At 48.7% G+C, this 19,466-nt stretch overlaps 2 pseudogenes; one reads left to right on the plus strand and one right to left on the minus strand.

Moving 5' to 3' along the window:
• Nucleotides 1-505: 505 nt before the first annotated feature.
• Nucleotides 506-6,270, minus strand: LOC115642737 (annotated as a pseudogene).
• Nucleotides 6,271-12,578: 6,308 nt separating this feature from the next.
• On the plus strand, nt 12,579-13,579 carry LOC115642738 (annotated as a pseudogene).
• Nucleotides 13,580-19,466: the final 5,887 nt, after the last annotated feature.

A 19,466-nucleotide genomic window follows, 5' to 3' on the forward strand; every position in this document is an offset into this window, starting at 1 on the left:
CATGAAAATTTTTTCACAAATCCTGCTGAAAAAGATATAATCTCCCACTCATTCACCTTCGAGACTCACTGAGAAGACACTGAAACACAAAGGATGAAAAAATAAATAAATATATGGAGATATACCTATCTCATAGAACTGGAAGGGACCTGAAGAGTCATCGAATCCAGCCCCCTGCCTTTACTAGCAGGACCAAGATTTTTGTCCCAGATCCCTAAGTGGCCCCCTTAAGGATTGAACTCACTACCCTGGGTTTAGCAGGCCAATGCTCAAACCAAAATGTGCAAGTATCCCAGTGTCACATGACAAATTTGTCAGAAATCCTCATTAAAAACATGTCACTGTTCCCCCTGACACCTGCCTAAGAAGAAACCAAACATATTCATAAAACCACATGATTTTTTTCACATGGGTCCTTACGCCACGTGCAAAATTTTACACTGATCCTTGTAAAATAAATAAATGAATAAATAAATCATTCTTTCTCTCTGCTCCCACTTGACTTCTATGTCCAACAAGGGAGCCAAAGCCTAGGCCTCAGTTGCTTCATGGCTTCCTTGACCTCCCAGTTCCTCAGGGTGTAGATAATGGGGTTCAGCACTGGCGTGATGATGGTGTAGAAGATGGAGGCCACCTTGTCCATCTGCAAGCTGGAGAAAGGCTGGAGGGTCACTAAGATGACACCGTATGACCCCAGCAAGACCAGGAAAGCAGACCAGCGAGATCAGGCCACTGTTGGACACCATGAGTATCTCCATCACGTAGGTGTCACTGCAGGCTAGCTTAACCACCTAGGGTACATCGCAGTAGAAATTGTCCAGCTTGCTGGGCCCACAAAATGGCAGCCACACCACCAACACCAGCTGGGTGGAAGAGTGGAGCAAGCCTCGAGCCCAGCAGGTTGCCAAGAGGCCCAGGAAGCGGTGGCGGTGCATGGTCTCAGCGTAGCTCAGTGGGTGGCAGATGGCCACATAGCGGTCGTAGGCCATGAGTGTGAGAAGGAACATCTCGGAGCCACCCAGGAAGTGAAGGAAGAAAAGCTGGGCCATGCAGCCCTCATAAGAGATGGTGCTGCCCTGGCTCAGCAAGTTGCCAAGCATCTTGGGAGCAGCCACTGAGCCGAGGGCCATGTCAATGAGTGAGAGGTTGGCCAGGAAGAAGTACATGGGGGACTGGAGGAGGTCGGGGTCCACCTGCATGGTCACCACAATGAGGAGGTTACCCAGCAGGCTGTCTATGTAGCAGGCTGAGACCAGACCAAAGAGGAGAAGCTGGAGAGGGCGGGAGTGGGACAGGCTCAGGAGTGAACTGTGAGACCACTGAACCATTCATCAGCTCAACGCCTGGAAAAGAGAGGAAATAATGAGATTGGAAGGCAGCACATTGGAGGGAATCCAGGAGCTCTAGCTTCCATTCTTGCCCCTGTTCTTACTCACCAAACCCCACCCCCCACCCAAAACTGTGATAGAACCCAGAGTCCTGACTGCCCAGCCTCCCACCCCAAGTAACTCATTAATAGATTTATACTTTATAAGAGACCAATACCATCATCTGATCTGACCTCCTGTGTCAGCCATCAAACTTGCCTGAATTAACTCCCATTAGAACTGGAGGATCACATTTAGAAAGAAAAAAGATCCAATCTTTATTTTAAAATGGTCTGATTCCACCACAGCCCTTGGTTCAATGGTTAATTGCTCTCACTTTTAAAATTTTGCACTTTATTTCCACTTTAAATGTGTCTAGCATCAGCTTCCAGCCATTGGGTCATGTTACACTTTTCTCTGATCAATTGAAGAGCTCAAATATTTGTTCTACAGGTCAGTTCTTACAGACTATGATCAAGTCACCTCATAACTTTCTATTTGTTAAGCTAAATAGACTGAGCTCCTTGAGTCTCTCACTCTAAGACAGGTTTTTCAATCCTTTAATCATTCTTGTGGATCTTCTCTGACCCTTCTCTAACTTGACAACATCCTCCTTGAATTGTGGGCACCAGAGCTGGACACAATATTCCACCCTACCAAATACAGAAGTAAAATAACCACTCTATTCCTACTTTAGAGTCCCCTGGTTAGTCCTTTTGGCCACAGTATTGCTCTGGAAGCTCATATTCGGCTGATTATCCACCATGGCTCCCAAATGTTTTTGAGTCACTACTTCCTGGGATGGAGTCCCCCACGCTGTAAGTATGGCCTACCTTCTTTGTTCCTAGATTTATATATTTACATTTAGCTGAATTAAAACACATTGTGTTTGTTTGTGCCCAGTTTACTAAACAATCTAGATCACTCTGAATTTGTGACCTGTCCCCTTCAGTATTTATCACTCCCTCAATCTTTATCAATGATGGTTTTATGTTCTTTTCCAGATCATTTATGAAAATGTTAAAAGTGTAGGGCCAAGACTGACCTCTGATGGACCCCCCCAGGAAATACACCCTCACTATTACGATTCCCTGCTTACAATTACATTTTGAGCCAGTTTTGAATCCGTTTCATGTGCATCAGGTTCATTTGTATTCTTCTGGTTTCTTAATCAAAACATCATTGGGTAGCAAATCAAATGCCTTCCAGAAGTCCATGTCTATTACATCAACACTATTACCTGTATCAACCAAACTTGTAATCTCATCAAAAAGTTATTCAGTTAGTTTGACAGGATCTACTTTCTATAAGCCAATGTTGATTGGCTTTAATTATATTACCCTCCTTTAATTCTTTATTAATCAAGGCCCATATCAGCTGGTCCACTATTTTGCCTGGGATTGATGTCCAGAATGATAGGCCTAGGTTTCCCCTGGCTGTCCCATTTACTCTTTTTAAATATTGTCACAACGTTACCTGTCTTCCAGTCTGGATCCTTGCCACTGTTAAAAGGGGAGCTGCCTCCTGGGTTCTCCAAGCCAGCCTGAGTGCTCTAACCACTAGAATATAGAGTCATGCCCATGCTTGCTTTTTGGCCCAATATCTCTGTAATTATTTAGCCAGAGTGGAACAACTTCAACAGGAGAGACTGAGCAGATCTCCCTCCCCCAATAGCCCAGTGGCTACAGCCTGTGCTTAAGAGGAATCAGAGCCCATTTTGAGAGAATGGTGCTGCCCGAGCCATTGATGGAACTTGTGCCCATAGTTTGCCCATAGTAAGGTACACAAGGAGTGCTTAGACCATATTGGTCACCTCCAGTGTGATCAGCAGGTATTAGCCTCTTTGTAAGGATCTTGATCAAATATTTATAAATGTTTTGTTATTGTTTGGATGTAGTAACTTGCTTATAATTTAAGCTTTATAGGCATGTTCAGAGCAATTTTATGGCTAAGGTAGTGTTTTGATAATACCGTGCATAAATAATAATAATTCCAACATCCATTTAATTAAAATGCCTAATTAACATGGTGGAGAAAGATACTCTGTTTTAAAATGAGAACCCCATCACCTCTTTGGTGCAGGTTAGTGCTCTTAAACATCTCCCAGTCTGCCCAGTAATGACCAAATAAAAACAGGGAAGACCATACTTTACAGTCTCACCCATTTCAGCCTCAACCGGTGTACCTCACGCTGTGAATTTACACCAATATAGTTAAATGAATGCAAAAGGTGATGTGGATGTTCTTAATTCAGTTTAAACTCAATTATTCTGGCTTAGCTGAAATCAATTAGGAATAGGTTTAAGCTAATCTGAAATCAGCCTCTTTGAGACCAAAATAAGTGTGTCCACATACCGATTTAATTATACCAGTTTAAAAGCCAATTCAAATTGCCGGTATATTAGTTGCTGATACCTAAATTGTTAATTGGTCACATTCTTATACTGCCTGATCATTCTTCAGCAAAAAGCAGATTTACATTTCAGACTGACAGGCAGACAGACAGACATATTTTAAAAAGTAACTGTGAGGATAGATAGTTAGACACATAGACAAAATCTAAATTCAAAAGAAAGAAAAATGTTTTAAAACATTTTGAATGGACCTTCCCCCCCACTTTCATAAAGAAGAAAGAAAAGAAAAGAAAAATTACAATTCCTTTGTAGATCACCTGTAAAAAGAGATTCTGATCTGTTGTATATTCTCTGAACTCAGATAATCAGAGCAGATACTTCTCTACGTTTGTCTGGACCTGGAATTTATGTTGGACTATTTTAATCAAATCTAGAAATACACAGAAATATATCTTTATTGATTTAACTTCTCTATTCTTTCTATTTGAATCTTACCAATCTAATCAATGAATTAATGTAATATATATTTACTACTTTAATATTTGATTTCAACCTGAAAAATGTGTAACATATTGTTCTTAATCCAATATTCAATTGATTCTGGAAATTTGTCTGATATAGAATTATTAGCTCAATATTTTAATTGGCTCTGGAGATTAAAAAAATACAAGTACAAATGTCATATTTAAACCAAATCTAAAAATATATGTAATTGTTAACTGAATATTTTAATAAAATCTAGAAATGTTAGCTTAATATTTTAACCACATCTGGAAAATATAATGTATCATTATTAAGTTAGTATTTTAATCAAATCAGCAAAATGGTACAAAATGTAAAAAAGTAACATATAATTCCAAATTTACTATGGTAATGAAAAATGAGACTGTATCATTATTTTGAGCATAATAGGAATTCATATCCTATATACTTATTAATGTAACATGTTTAACAAATCTGGAAATCATCACAATATTTACTTATTAATCCAAGGTTTTAATCAAATCTAGAAATTAACATGATATGTAAATATTAATTTAACATATGAAGTGAATATAGAAATCAATACAGCCTTTACTTAATATTAATGACTAACTTATCAATATTAATAAGTAACTATTTTCACTGCATGTAGGAATGAATAAAATGTATAATTTTTAATTTATTATTTTAATCAAAAGAGGACTAGATGACCTCCTGAGGTCTCTTCCAACCCTAATCTTCTACGATTCTAGTATATAATTATTTGTTTATTATTTAAGTTGAAGGTAGAAATGGATAGCATATACAGTTATTAATTTGTTTTAATTAAATATAGGAATGGATATCTTCAGTAGTTTTTTTAATTTTAATCAAAAATATAATATAGTTATTAATTTTACATTTTAATCAAATCTAGGAATTAACACAGCACACAATTATTAATTTTGCATTCTGAATCTCAACATTAATATAAACTGTAACTCTTAATCTGCCATTTTAATCTAATCTGGAAAATATAACGTGTAAATTGTTTGGGACTCTTTTTAGCTTCTGTGTTTGTGCAGCTCCTAGAACAATGAGGCCCTGGTCTGTGACTGGGGCTCCTACGGGTTACCTCAATAATAAATAAACAATTCAATAATCAATAAATAGTATGATTATCATTTGACTCTAAACATTCTTTTTACATGTAAGGATTGTTTGTAGAGTTTAATCATATTGCTATTTGAATACAAATGTTTTTATATTCGAACTAGATTTTCCTTCTGCAGAGACTTTAGGGTTAATCCACAACTGATGTCGTCTTTGGATCTCTCCAAACTCAAAGTCCTCTTGATTCAATTCTGTACCAATATTTAGTTAGATGAGAGGAAAGGTTTGGCTGCCCTGAAGGTTCACATCTAATGTTTCCAAAAACTTTGGGGTTTCAGCTGCTCACCTGCAGGGTGAGGAAGAGACTTCCACTCACCCAAAAAAATCTATTTGGGAGCAGGATTGTTTGTATTGTTGTCTTCTTGCTCCGAAGCATTGGCATGGCCACAGCTGGAGATGGGACACTGGATAGGGTGGATGCCAAACTCTCTCTCAAGTGCTTGGTTGGCAGTTCTGTCTCACATGCTCAAGGTTTAATTTGTTGCCTGATCCTTTCAATGGTCAATAACACTTGTTCTGGTTGCTAGTTGACCTGATTAATAAACTGAGGATCAGCAGGTTCTTGTTCCAGAATCAGGCTACACAGAACTAAAATCAGCTAATTAAATATCATCAAGGTGTAGCTCAAAGCAAAGACTTAGAGGTTTTTATTAAAATCAGTAATAGAGTCAAAAAAGCTCTGAGCCACATAAACAGATAGAAATAACACAGTATCGGAAGTATCTGTGTATCATTCTTTGCATATGCTCTTAGATTTCCATACCTCCACCTTTCTTTGTGGACCTGGCGGTAAGAGACAAAGAATCATCCCTGTCCTTGGCATGCCGATGGTCCAGGTTCCTCAATGCCCAAGACTGATGGTAGATAACAATAGAGCTGAAGGGTCCAATGATGGAAAAGCTCCCCATCCGCATGGTGGGTTGCCCTATTATAGGACCTGAGCGCCATTATGAATATTCACGCTAATGCTCAGCCTTCTATGCCCAAATTGAACTTCCTCGCCCTCTTAATATCAGGGTGAACTGATCCTAGAGATTAACATATGAATGCCATTTAACTCCTGATCCTATGCGTCACCTCTTCCTCAGACAGATTGGCAGTTATCACATCCACGTTTCTGGGGTTGCTGTTTACCTGCCATTGAACAAGCTGTCCCTAGTTCCCCAAAATCAAAGGGTAACTGTCAGGCCATTTATCCATGCCAAATGTCACAGGCCAACTATTCTGGACTATACTTCTGCTAATTTGTGGAATCTAATGTCTTACAGGATACAAGCCTGTAGGGTCCTTGCCATTACAGCTGAATATAATGAAGGCAAGCCAGTCCCATGGGCTACAGATTGGTCACCGTAAGTGGGGTGAGGCAGGTATTTTTCCCCAGCTCAGATTGGCGGTAACCTGGGGTTTTCCACCTTCCTTTGTAGGGTGATCAGATAGCAAGTGTGAAAAATCGGGATGGGGTGAGGGGTAATAGGTGACTATATAAGAGAAAGCCCCAAAAATCACGATTGTCCCTATAAAATCGGAAGATCTGGTCACCCTGTTAATTTGCTGCATGTGGGTACAGGTCAGTTGCCAAGATGAGCTGGGTGTATCTCCTTTAATCATTTCCCTGCAATTGTGGGGGCCTTAGGGACTGGTGCACATCAGTCCCCACCATTCTCCATCAGTAACACCTCACAGTTTAGCCTCTTGAGGTTTGTAATATCTTGGTCTAGTTTCAGTTGCTAGGCAGTGTTGGTAGCCTGAAATCTACAGATGTTGAGACTATGTGATCTGCTAGTCCCTTCTGGCTTTAAACTCTAACCCAGGTGTCCAGACGCCCAACCACACCAGTCTAACCCACTAGATCCCAGTCCCCTACCAGAGCTATGGATACAACCCAGGAGCTCTGACTACCCACTTACCAAATTGCTCTGACCCACCAGACCAGGGGTTCCCTAACAGGGGTGGGGACCCCTCAGGGGGAAACAACTTTATCACATGGGGGGATTGTGAGCTATCAGCCTCCACTCCAAACCCCTCTTTGCCTCCTGCATTTATAATGGTGTCAAACATATTTTAAAGTGTTTTAATTTGTAAGGGGGGGGGTCACATTCAGAGGCTTGCTATGTGAAAGGGGTCACCAGTATGAAAGTTTGAGAATCACTGCACTAGACCCAAGTGCCCTCTGAGACCTGGGAAAATAATCCAGGAGTCCTGGCTCCCAGATCAGCTCTCTGACCACTAGAGCTCACACCCACTGCCAGGGCCAGCTCTACCATTTTTGCCACCCCAAGCAAAAACAAACAAACAAAAAAGCCCGAACTGCTGAAGCAAAAAAAACACAACAACCCTCAGACTGTGCCGCCCCAAGAATGGAGGGAATGCGGCCCCTTAGCATGTGCCGCCCCAGGCATGTGCTTCCTCCGCTGGTGCCTGAAGCCGGCCTTGCCCACTGTCTGTGCTGTGTCAACTCTTGGCATTAAGAGAGGCTGTCCATCTCTGAGGGGTCTCTGCCCAGTATCTTTCTTGGGGGTTAGAAGCACTTAATAAATCACAGAGACCAGACTGCAAATCCCTTGGTGGAATTAGCTTGTTTTGATGTCTGAATGCTTCTCGCTATGGATATTGATGACCTGGGCTGCTGGTGAAGCCAATTAAAGAGCTGAGCTGAAGTTACCACTGGCTCCTGCTTGAAAAGTTGGAGCCAGGCAATTAAAAAGAAAAGTTATCTCATCTCCTGAGAGCTGAGGGCAGATGCCAGGGTTGGGGGCTGTGGGTCAGGACTGGGAGGCCATGGGCAGAGAAGGGAGCTGAGTCTCCAGGATCCATTCAGCTCTTGGTCTCAGGTAATGAGCAGAGCTATAGTCTCAGGTTCATATGGACCCCTGCTCAGCTGGGAATCAACCCACTCATTACACATGGGACCTACTGCACAGAGCAGGAGGTGTCACTATCGCCCTGGGGTGACAGGACAGGGAAGAGGTCCAGGTGAAGGGGACCTTGATGGGTTTGGTAGGGGTCTCCTAATCCCAGTGAGATTTATTCCCTCATGGGTAAGCCTATTGGGATAGTTTATTGGGGTACAAGGGGGAAGAATCTGGGTCTAGCTGAGTGGAAGGGGAGTTGGGACCACCCTAAGCAGACAGAGAATGGGACAAGGGAGATCATCCCATTCTAAGGTCCCATTCTATGCCTCACATCCCAGAAACAGCAGTCCCTCTCTGTAGGGGGGACAGCTCTGTTCTGAGCTCCCCATATATGCCCCCCCCCCAGGTGCCCAAGTTCCTCTCTGTGGGGGGGTCGACATATTCTGAGTTCCCCAGTCTATATCCCCCAGCATAGCTACACAAGCCACACTCTTCTCCCCCACTCCATCCATCACACCCCCAGCCACAACCCTCACCCCCAATCTGCCCAACCTCTCCAACCAGACCCCTCACCCCACCCAGTCCAGTCCAGTCCCCGTCACCTCCACTTCCGCCAGCCCATCACCCAGCTTCACCCAGCCCCCTAGCCTGGCCTGTTACCCCCATTCCATTCAGGCCCTACCCCCACCAGGCCCTGCCCACCACTCCAGCCAGCCCCCAGGAGATTACCCTATTTATTTTGGCAGAAACTGAAAAAACCTGATTTTAAACTGTGAATTTATCCAGTTTTCCAATTTTCACCCTTGTCCATTGGGTCCCGACCAGAGTGGGGGCTGGAGGCTGACCAGAGTGGGGACAGGGCCCAGCTGGGTGAACAGCTTGATCTAGAGAAACAGGGAAGTGTGCAACCTCCTAGCTAATTAATAATAATGATTAACGAGGGGCCAGCTGAATATAGGACCCATACAATGGAGATCCCATAAAGAGTTTTGCTCTTCTCTTCGCTTGGCAAAGGAGAAACACATCATCCCCTTGCAATGTGAGGGCTACACTAGGCCTGGGCTCATAAAGCATCTTCCTCCTTTGACCATGTACACAGCACAAGTGAGATGCAACCAGCTCTGGTGCACGGAAGCTCGGTAACAGCCACACAGTGACACTGCACGGAGATGGTTTATCTTTTGCTGAGATGCAGCTAGCTCTGGGGAAGGCTGGCAGGGGAGCAGCCAGTAAAGAAAATCCCAAGGAGATGGCTCACTTGGCACTGAGGGGTGGGGTGTGGCCCTGATGCTGCCTGCTGGAGGGAATGAACCCTGCACTGTGTGTGGAAAGAGAGAGAACCCAGCACCTGTTAGAAGACAGAGCACTGCCTTAGTACTGCCACCCTCTGATCACAATTCGCCATGTGCCCAAGGGGCTGGCACTGGGGCTTTCAATGTGGTCCTCATATTGACACCTGCCAAGTCCTGTTTGTGGGGGTGGGGGCTGTGTATGTGGTGAGGAGGTCTGTATGAGTGTGTAATGTGGGAGCGCTGGTGGGGAAGGGTCTGTGGAAGGCTGTGTGTGACAAAGGGTAATGTGGGGGCAGTGAGTATGTGTGAGGGGATATCTGGTGTGGGGTGTTTGTGTTGGGGCTGTGTGGAAGGCATGGGGGCGACTCTGCCCGGCATTCCCCTGGGTGCCCACAGTTCATCCAGAGATCAAAACCAGGTCTGGCTGCTCTTACACACCCCAGAGACCAAGTACCAAGAGGGACCCAGGAGCTCAGAGAGCAGATATCAACCCCCTCTTGCCCAGCTCCCTTCACAGCAGAGGCGGAGAGAGGACGCTGAGATCTCACAGGCAGGTGGGTTTTCACACACAGTTTCCATTCTTCCCTGGCTGCTGCTGTTCTGCTGCCCACCCCTCCCTGCGCCAACCACTAACCCGGCCATGCACAAGTGCAGGCTGGAAATTAGCAGGAGGTTTCTAACATTCAAATGGGGGAAGGTTTTGCAACAGCCTCCCAGTCGGAGTTGTGGGGCAGGGTGTGGGGTCGGGGTGGACACAACTTCATTAGTTTAAAGAGATGTAGAAAAATGTTTGAGTGCGAGTGTATGATGGATCTGCTTGTGATGGTGCAAGGCAGAACTCCACAGTCCTGGAATTCACATCCAGTTAATATTCTATAAAATTGTAGAACTGGAAGGGATCTCGGGGGGTTATCTAGTCAGTCCCCTGGACTCATGGCAGGACTAAGTATTATCTAGACCATCCCTGACAGGTGTTTGTCTAACCTGCTCTTAAAAATCTCCAGTGATGGAGACTCCACAACCTCCCTAGGCAATTTATTCTAGTGTTTAACCTCCCTGACAGTTAGGAAGATTTTCCTAATGTCCAACCTAAACCTTCCTTGCTGCAATTTAAGCCCATTGCTTCTTGGCCTATCCTCAGAGGTTAAGAAGAACAATTATCTCCCTCCTTCTTGTAACCACATTTTATGTACTTGAAAATTGTTATTATGTCCTCTCTCAGTCTTGTCTTCTCCAGATTAACAAACCTAATTTTTTCAATCTTCCTTCAAAGCTCATGTTTTCTAGACCTTTAATTGTTTTTGTTGATGTCATAACTGTCCTACTCAGATCTGAACCTTAGAGTTCAGAACATGAGAAGCTAGCATGAAACCTCCAAACTTAATTACCAGCTTGGATCTGATACCGCTGCCACCAGCCAGAATTCCAGTGTCTGGCTCACTCTGGTTTCCCCAAAACCTTCCCTGTGGGACCCCAAGACTCAGATGCCCTGAGTCTCACCACAAAGGGAAATAACCCATTTCCCTTCCCTCTCTTTACCTCCTCCCAGATTTCCCCGCCCTGGGTACTCTAGGAGATTCCCTGCTTCAAGTCCTTGAAACACCGCACCGAGAAATCAAATATTTCTCTCCCCTCACCCAGAGGTTATGTAAATTCAGGCTTAGTAAATCTAATACAAAGAGATTCTCTCTTCCCCCCTGTCTTCTTCCTTCCACCAATTCCCTGGTGAGCTGCAGACTCAATCTCCTTGAGCCCCCACTAAAAAAAAAATCCAACAGGTCTTAAAAAGAAAGCTTTATATAAAAAGAAAGAGAAAGACATAAAATTGGCCTCTGTATCAAGGTGACAATATACAGGGGCAATTGCTTAAAAGAAAAAGTGAATAAACAGTCTTATCAAAAAGAATACAATTTAAAACATTCCAGCAACTACACACATGTAAATACAAAAAAACAATATAAATCTATTGTCTTACTATCCTTGTACTTACAACTTGGAAACAGAAGATTAGAAAGCCTGGAGATTTCTGTGGTCACTCTCAGAGCCCAGAAAGAGAATAGACCAAGAACAAAGGACTCACACCCAAAACTTCACTCCACTCAGATTTGAAAAAGTCTTGTTTCCTGATTGGTCCTCTGGTCAGGTGTTGTTTGTTACCCCTTTCCAGGTGAAAGAGACATTAACCCTTAGCCATCTGTTTATGACAGTTGACTTCTATGGACTTTCTCCAATTTGTCCACATCTTTCCTGAAATGTGGAACTCAGAACTGGACACAATACTCCAGCTGAGGCCATATCAGCATGGAGTAGAGCAGAAGAATTGCTTCTTGTGTCTTGCTTACAACACTCCAGCTAATACATCTCAGAATGATGGTCACTTTTTTTGCAACACTGTTAAACTGTTGACTCATATTTAGCTTGTGGTCCACTCTGACCCCCAGATCCCTTTCTGCAGTACTCCTTCCTAGGCAGTCATTTCCCATTTTGTGTGTGTGCCACTGATTGTGCCTTCTGAAGTGGAGCACTTTGTGTTTGTCCTTATTCAATTTCATCCTATTTACTTCAGACCATTTCTCTAGTTTGTCCTGATCATTTTGAATTTTAATCCTGTCCTCCAAAGCACTTGCAACCCCTCCCAGCTTGGTACTGTCCGCAAACTTTATAATTGTACCCTCTACGCTATTATCTAAATCATTGATGAAAATATTGAACAGAACTGGACCCAGAACTGACTCCTGCAGGACTCTACTTGATATTCCCATCCTTTGTTCCTAAAACTCATGCTTCAGGATTTAGGGGCCAGGAAGGGATTTTTAACCTCTGCACCCCATGTATTCTCAGAGGAGTTTTTGGTGGCTTATTTTTTGTTTTTTTTAAATCTGCTTCATATGAAACATCAGGCGATGCCCATGGCTGGAGATAGGACACTGAGAGGTGGGCCAGGTCTCTGAGGTGGAGTTTTGGATGAGATATGTATGAGAAAAACTGACTGACTGTATGTGTGCTAGTCATTACTACTGTAACCACTAGACCCATCTCCCCTCCCAGAGTTCTGGGCAGAACTTTGGTGTCCTGTTGATGGTTTATTTTCAGCTCTGGGGTTCCCCGATAAATCCAGCCAACAACACCATCACAGTGACCAAGTTCATCCTGACGGGTTTCCCCTCCCTGGGCCAGCTGAGCCGAAATCTCCTGTGTGCCCTTCTCTCCTGCACCTATGTCGGGGCGCTGGCAGACAACCTGTGCATCATGTGGGCCGTGCTGAGGGACCCCCCCCCCAACACTTACCCATATACATCCTGCTGGGGAACTTCTCCTGGATGGAGACCTGCTATGTCACGGACACGGTGCCACGGATGCTCTCTGACCTAGTAAACCCTGGTGTCCCCATCTCCTTCCAGGCCTGCTTTTTGCAGATCTACATCTTCTTTTCCATGGGGGCCACTGAGTGCCTCTTCCTTTCAGTCATGGCCTTGGATAGGTACTTTTCTATCTGCCACCCCCTGCGCTACCCTGTCCTGATGTCCACACAGAGGTGCTGGGTGATGGCTGCCTCCTGCTGGCTCATCGGCTTCCTGTGGTTCATAGTGCCTGTCACCCTCATCAACCAACTCTCCTTCTGCGGGTCCACCCTGGATCGTTTTGTCTGTGACCCAGCCCCATTGCTGGCTGTCTCCTGAGCTCCAGCTCCCAAGGCTGAACACTCCTGCTATGCCCTGATCCCCTTTGTCATCCTTGGTGCTGCCATCTTCACCCTGACCTCCTCCTGGCTTATCATCAGGGCTCTGCTGCGGCTGTCCACAGGGGCCAGGCAGCACAAGGCCTTCTCCACCTGCTCCTCACACCTTACCATTGTGGGCCTGTTCTGGGGCTCTGGCCTTGTCAACTACATCAGCCCGGCAGCCTTAGGGGGCAGTGGGAAAATCGCAGCCCTCTTCTACGCAGTGGGGACTTCCCTGCTCAACCCGCTGATCTACAGCCTGAGGAACAAGGAGAGGAAGGAAGCTCTGAGGAGGATGCTGCTGGGGAAGTGGTATGGGCTTCTGCTCTGTCCCCAGCCTGCAGGGACTGGCTGGTAATGGGGGTGGCAATGGGATATGGGGCCCTTCTCCTCCAGGGGTACTAGCTCACACCTTCCAAACACAGCATTTTGCATGACCTTTAGGGGTCCCTCATAGCATAAAAAATGCCTGTGTGACTGATACAGCCAGAACACAAGGTGAGCAGGGTATGTGTGTTTTTGTGTCCTTGCTGGAGGAAGGAAGTCCTGCTCAGTGTATGTGTTTGCAGGGGTTAGGAGAACAAACTGTGTGTATGTGCAGGGAAGCTGGCTCGCATCTCTGCCTGTTTTGTGCAGCTGTATGTCAAGGCGATTACCTGGATCAATGTGTTCTCTCATGCTTAGAGCCAGATGGAAAAGTTCTGCCCACCTTTTCACTGCTGTTCATCCAGAGAAGCTCTAGTGATGTCCAGAGACTGATAGCTGGAACCCAATTCATAGCAATGCTATCTTGTAGGTTATGGATTGCACTCCTCTCCCACAGCTAAGGATAGAACCCAGGAGTCCAACCCCTGCAATCTAACCCACTCAACCCCACTTGCCACTCACAGCCAGGGATAGAAAAGATGGTTACTCACCTTTGTAACTGTTGTTCTTCGAGATGTGTTGCTCACATCCATTCCAGTTAGGTGTGCGCACCGCGCGTGCACGTTCGTCGGAAACTTTTTACCCTAGCAACTCCAGTGGGCCGGCAGGTCACCCCCTAGAGTGGCGCCGCCATGGCACCTGATATATACCCCTGCCGGCCCACCCGCTCCTCAGTTCCTTCTTGCCGGCTACTCCGACAGTGGGGAAGGAGGGCAGGTGTGGAATGGATGTGAGCAACACATCTCGAAGAACAACAGTTACAAAGGTGAGTAACCGTCTTTTCTTCTTCGAGTGATTGCTCACATCCATTCCAGTTAAGTGAATCCCAAGCCATACTTAGGTGGTGGGGTCGGAGTGAGAAGTAGCGGCATGGAGCACTGCAGATCCGAAGGCCGCGTCCTCTCTGGACTGCTGGACCAGGGCGTAGTGGGAAGCAAAGGTGTGGACCGATGACCAGGTTGCTGCCCGACAGATTTCCTGGATGGGCACAAGGGCGAGGAAAGCCAGCGACGACGCCTGCACCCTGGTAGAGTGCGCAGTCACACGGCCCGTAGGAACGTGAGCCAAGTCATAGCAGGTCCTGATACAGGACACTACCCACGAGGATAACCTCTGCGAGGAAATGGGAAGCCCCTTAATGCGGTCCGCTACTGCCACGAAAAGCTGGGGGGATTTGCGGAACGGTTTGGTCCTCTCCACATAAAACGCGAGAGCCCGACGGACATCTAGCGAGTGGAGTTATTGCTCCTTGCGTGAAGAATGAGGTTTCGGGAAAAAAACTGGGAGGAAGATCTCCTGGTTGACGTGAAAGGCTGAGACCACCTTGGGGAGAAAGGCAGGGTGCGGTCTCAGCTGCACCTTATCTTTATGGAAGACTGTATACGGGGGATCTACCGTGAGAGCCCGGAGTTCCGACACCCGTCTAGCTGAGATAATAGCTACTAAAAAGGCAGTCTTCCAAGAAAGATAGAGCAGGGAGCAAGTCACTAACGGCTCAAAGGGGGGCTCCATGAGCCGAGACAACACCAGGTTAAGATCCCAGGTAGGGGCAGGGGGTCGGACGTTAGGGTATAGACGTTCCAGCCCCTTAAGGAATCTAGACACTGTCGGGTGAGAGAAAACGGAGCGGCCATCCCCACCCGGGTGAAAGGTGGAGATAGCCGCCAGGTGGACCCGCAGGGACGATATCGCCAGGCCCTGTTGCTTAAGGGACCAAATATAGTCCAAAATATTGGCCACCAAAACTTCCATCGGGAGGAGACCCTTCTCCACACACCAACAGGAGAAACGCTTCCACTTGGCCGAGTACGTCGCTCTAGTGGAAGGCTTCCTGCTGCCCAAGAGTACCTCCCGTACCGGGGTGGAGCAGCGCAGTTCAGAACTGGTCAGCCACGCAGGAGCCACGCTGCTAGGTGCAGCGACTGGAGGTCCGGGTGACAGAGAGTTCCGTGGTCCTGGGTGATCAGGTCTGGGTGAAGGGGCAGTGGAACTGGGTCGGCTATGGCCAGGTCCAGCAACATGGGGTACCAATGTTGCCTGGGCCACGCCGGGGCTACCATGATCACGCGGGCCCTGTCCCTGCGCACCTTCAGAAGGACCTTGTGGACCAGCGGGAACGGGGGGAACGCGTAGAACAAGTGGGTCATCCACGGAATAAGGAAGGCGTCCGCTATAGACCCGGGTTCCCAGCCCTGAAAAGAGCAGAATGCCTGGCATTTCCTGTTCCCCCTGGACGCGAAGAGGTCCACGCGGGGACAACTCCACCTCTGGAAAATCGAGAGGGTGACGTCCGGGCGGAGGGACCACTCGTGCGCGAGGAAGGATCTGCTCAGACCGTCAGCCAGCGTGTTCCATACTCCGGGGAGGAAGGAAGCCGTGAGGTGAATGGAGTGGGCTATACAAAAGTCCCAGAGTCGCATCGCCTCGTGACATAGGGGAGAGGATCTGGTGCCACCCTGCTTGTTGATATAGTACATGGTCGTCGTGTTGTTGGTAAATACCGTGACACAACGACCCCGAAGCTGGTGACAGAACATTTGACAAGCAAGGCGGACCGCTCTCAACTCCCGCATGTTGATATGTAGCTCCACCTCCTGTGGGGACCACAGGCCCTGTGTCCTCAGGGTTCCCAGGTGGGCCCCCCAGCTGAGATCTGAGGCATCCGTCGTTAGGGACACCGAGGGCTGGGGTGGGTGGAATGGGAGCCCCGCACGCACGATGGACTGGTCTAGCCACCAACTGAGAGAATCCAACACCCCCTGGGGATTGTGATCAGCATGTCTAGTGACTGCCTTGCCGGCCGGTAATGTGCGATGAGCCAAGACTGGAGGGGCCTCATGCGGAGCCGTGCATACCCGGTCACAAACGTGCAGGCTGCCATATGGCCTAACAGGGTTAGGCATGTCCGTATCGATGTCAGGGGGGCTGCCAGCAAGCGCTGAACGATCGCCGACAACGACTGGAACCTGGGCAACGGCAGAAGGGCCCTGGCCACGGTGGAGTCCAGGACGGCCCCAATGAACTCCACCCTCTGCGAGGGGAGCAGGGTGGACTTGTCCACGTTGATCATGAGGCCCAAGGTAGCAAACAGGCCGGTGATCCTGCGGACGTGGCTGCGGACCTGCAGCTCCGACGTGCCCCGAATTAACCAATCATCGAGGTAAGGGAACACGTGAATGCGACTGTGCCGAAGATGCGCCACAACGACAGCCATGCATTTTGTGAATACCCTCGGAGCCGTAGAAAGGCCAAATGGGAGGACCGCAAATTGGTAGTGATGGCGGTCGACCACGAACCAAAGGAAACGTCTGTGGTGTGGACATATGGCAATATGAAAATAAGCGTCCTGCATGTCGAGGGCGGCATACCAGTCTCCAGGATCCAGGGATGGGATAATGGTCCCCAGGGATACCATGCAGAACTTCAACTTTACTAGATATTTGTTGAGCTCTCGCAGGTCGAGGATAGGCCTGAGGCCTCCCTTGGCCTTGGGGATCGGAAAGTAGCAGGAATAAACCCCCTTGCCTCTCTCGTTCTCCGGAACCGCCTCTATAGCTCCTTTGTCGAGGAGCGTCTGTACCTCCTGGCGGAGGAATTGCTTGTGAGAGGGGTCCCTGAAGAGGGACGAGGGTGGGGGGCGGGAGGGAGGAAAAGATACAAACTGCAGACGGTATCCTGTCTGCACCGTGCGTAAGACCCAGCGGTCGGATGTTATCCGGGACCACGCCTGGAGGAAAAACGAAAGGCGGTTGGAAAACGGGGGGGAAGGATCCATGGGGGATACTGGTACTACGCCCTCGGGCGCACCTTCAAAACGAAGGTTTGGGTCCAGGTGGGGCTTTAGAAGAGCTTTGGTTTTGCCCCCCTTGATTGCCCAATGGCCTGCGCCTGCCATTTCTGCCGCGGCGCCTATTAAGGTCCTGCCGCTGGCGGAACTGGGGGTACGGCCGACGCTGCTGCTGTTGCTGCGGCCGGAAGGGTCTGCGTTGCGTCCCAGACCTGTGCATCCCAAGGGAGCGCATAAAGACCAGATTGTCCTTAAGACTTTTCAGTCTGGGGTCTGTCTTCTCCGAGAACAGGCCCTGGCCTTCGAACGGGAGGTCCTGGATGGTGTATTGGAGCTCCGGTGGAAGGCCAGAAACCTGAAGCCAGGAGATGCGGCGCATCGTCACCCCCGAGGCGAGGGTACGGGCAGCCGAGTCTGCAGCGTCCAAGGAGGCCTGCAACGAGGTTCGTGCAACCTTCTTGCCCTTGTCAAGAATCGCTGCAAATTCTTGACGCTCCTCTTGTGGCAGCAGATCTTTGAACTTATCCACTGCCACCCAAGAGTTAAAGGCGTAGCGGCTAAGAAGGGCTTGCTGATTGGAAACCCTGAGCTGAAGGGCCCCAGCTGAATAAACCTTGTGGCCGAGGAGGTCCATACACCTGGCCTCCTTGGATTTGGGGGCTGGGGCTTCCTGCCCATGACGCTCCCTCTCGTCCACCGACTGTACCACCAGGGAGCATGGTGTCGGGTGAATATGGAGGTACTCATAGCCCTTGGAGGGGGCCATGTACTTCCTTTCGACGCCCCGTGCAGTAGGGGGGATGGAGGCCGGCGATTGCCAGATCGTATTGGCGTTGGCCTGGATTGTCCGAATGAAGGGCAGGGCGACCCTGGTGGGAGCATCGGAGGAGAGGATGCTGACAATGGGGTCCTCGATCTCAGAGACCTCCTCAACTTGCAGGCTCAAATTCTGTGCTACGCGCCTGAGGAGGTCCTGATGTGCCCTGAGATCTAGCGGAGGAGGGCTATTAGAGGAAGTGCCAGCCACCGCCTCATCGGGAGAAGAGGATGAGGAGACCCCTGGCAAGAGAGTGTCCAGCGGGGGGTCCGCCTCAGCCCTCGCCTCTGGCTCAGGTGGGAGATCAGGGTCTTGTTGCTTTGACCCGTCCTCCCCGTCCGGGGAGGGAGGGGGGCGAGACAACGACGCCTCCGGCGCCCTGTGCTCTGCAGTTGCGGGCCTAGGAGGAAGCTGTTGGGGGCCCTGGGCTTGATGGTACGCCCAGGGTGTCCAGAACCCCCACTGCTGCGGACCCTGGTCCTGTTGCGGAGGGTCTTGAAAAAGGGCCGCTTGTCTGTCAGTGCCCAGCGCATATACACTGTCCGCCTGCGACGACACCGACGGCTGTCTGGAAGGCCATGGAGGGGCCGACTGCGGCTGGTAAGAGTCTCCGCGTCCTGGCGCCGAAGATGTTCTCGGTGCCAGGGACCGGTACCGGGAGTCATACCGGTGCCGGGATCGGGACCGGGGTCTGTTTTGGACTCGGTGCCGGGATCGGGACCGGGACCGGCCACTGACTCGGTGCCGGGATCGGGACCGGGACCTGCCACCGACGCGGTGTCGGGAGGTCGACCGGGACCGGGATCTGCCACCAGCTCGGTGCCGGGAGGTTGACCGGTGCGCTGATTGATGGCTGGACTGGCTCCTAGAGTCCCGGTGCCGGTATCGGTGGCTGGAACCAGACCGTGACCATCTGGAGGCCGATCGGTGCCGCAAGTACGACCGGTACCGCCGAGGGGAGCGGTGCCGGGACTGCGAGCGGCGGCGGAATCTTGAGCGACCATGGTGTCGGGACCTCGACAGCGAGCGTGAGTCCCGAGACGGCACTCTCATCATAGGTTTGCCCCTGGACGCTACCCGCACCGGAGGTACCGGGGGTGGAGGCTGAGTTGACTCAGTCAGGGCAATGAGGTCCCGTGCCGAGGCGAAGGTCTCCGGCGTCGATGGGACCAATAGCTCAACCCCAGATCTTATGGGGAAGCTCGGCAGGACCGG

Source organism: Gopherus evgoodei, unplaced genomic scaffold, assembly GCF_007399415.2.
Source record: "Gopherus evgoodei ecotype Sinaloan lineage unplaced genomic scaffold, rGopEvg1_v1.p scaffold_45_arrow_ctg1, whole genome shotgun sequence".
Lineage (NCBI taxonomy): Eukaryota > Metazoa > Chordata > Testudines > Testudinidae > Gopherus > Gopherus evgoodei.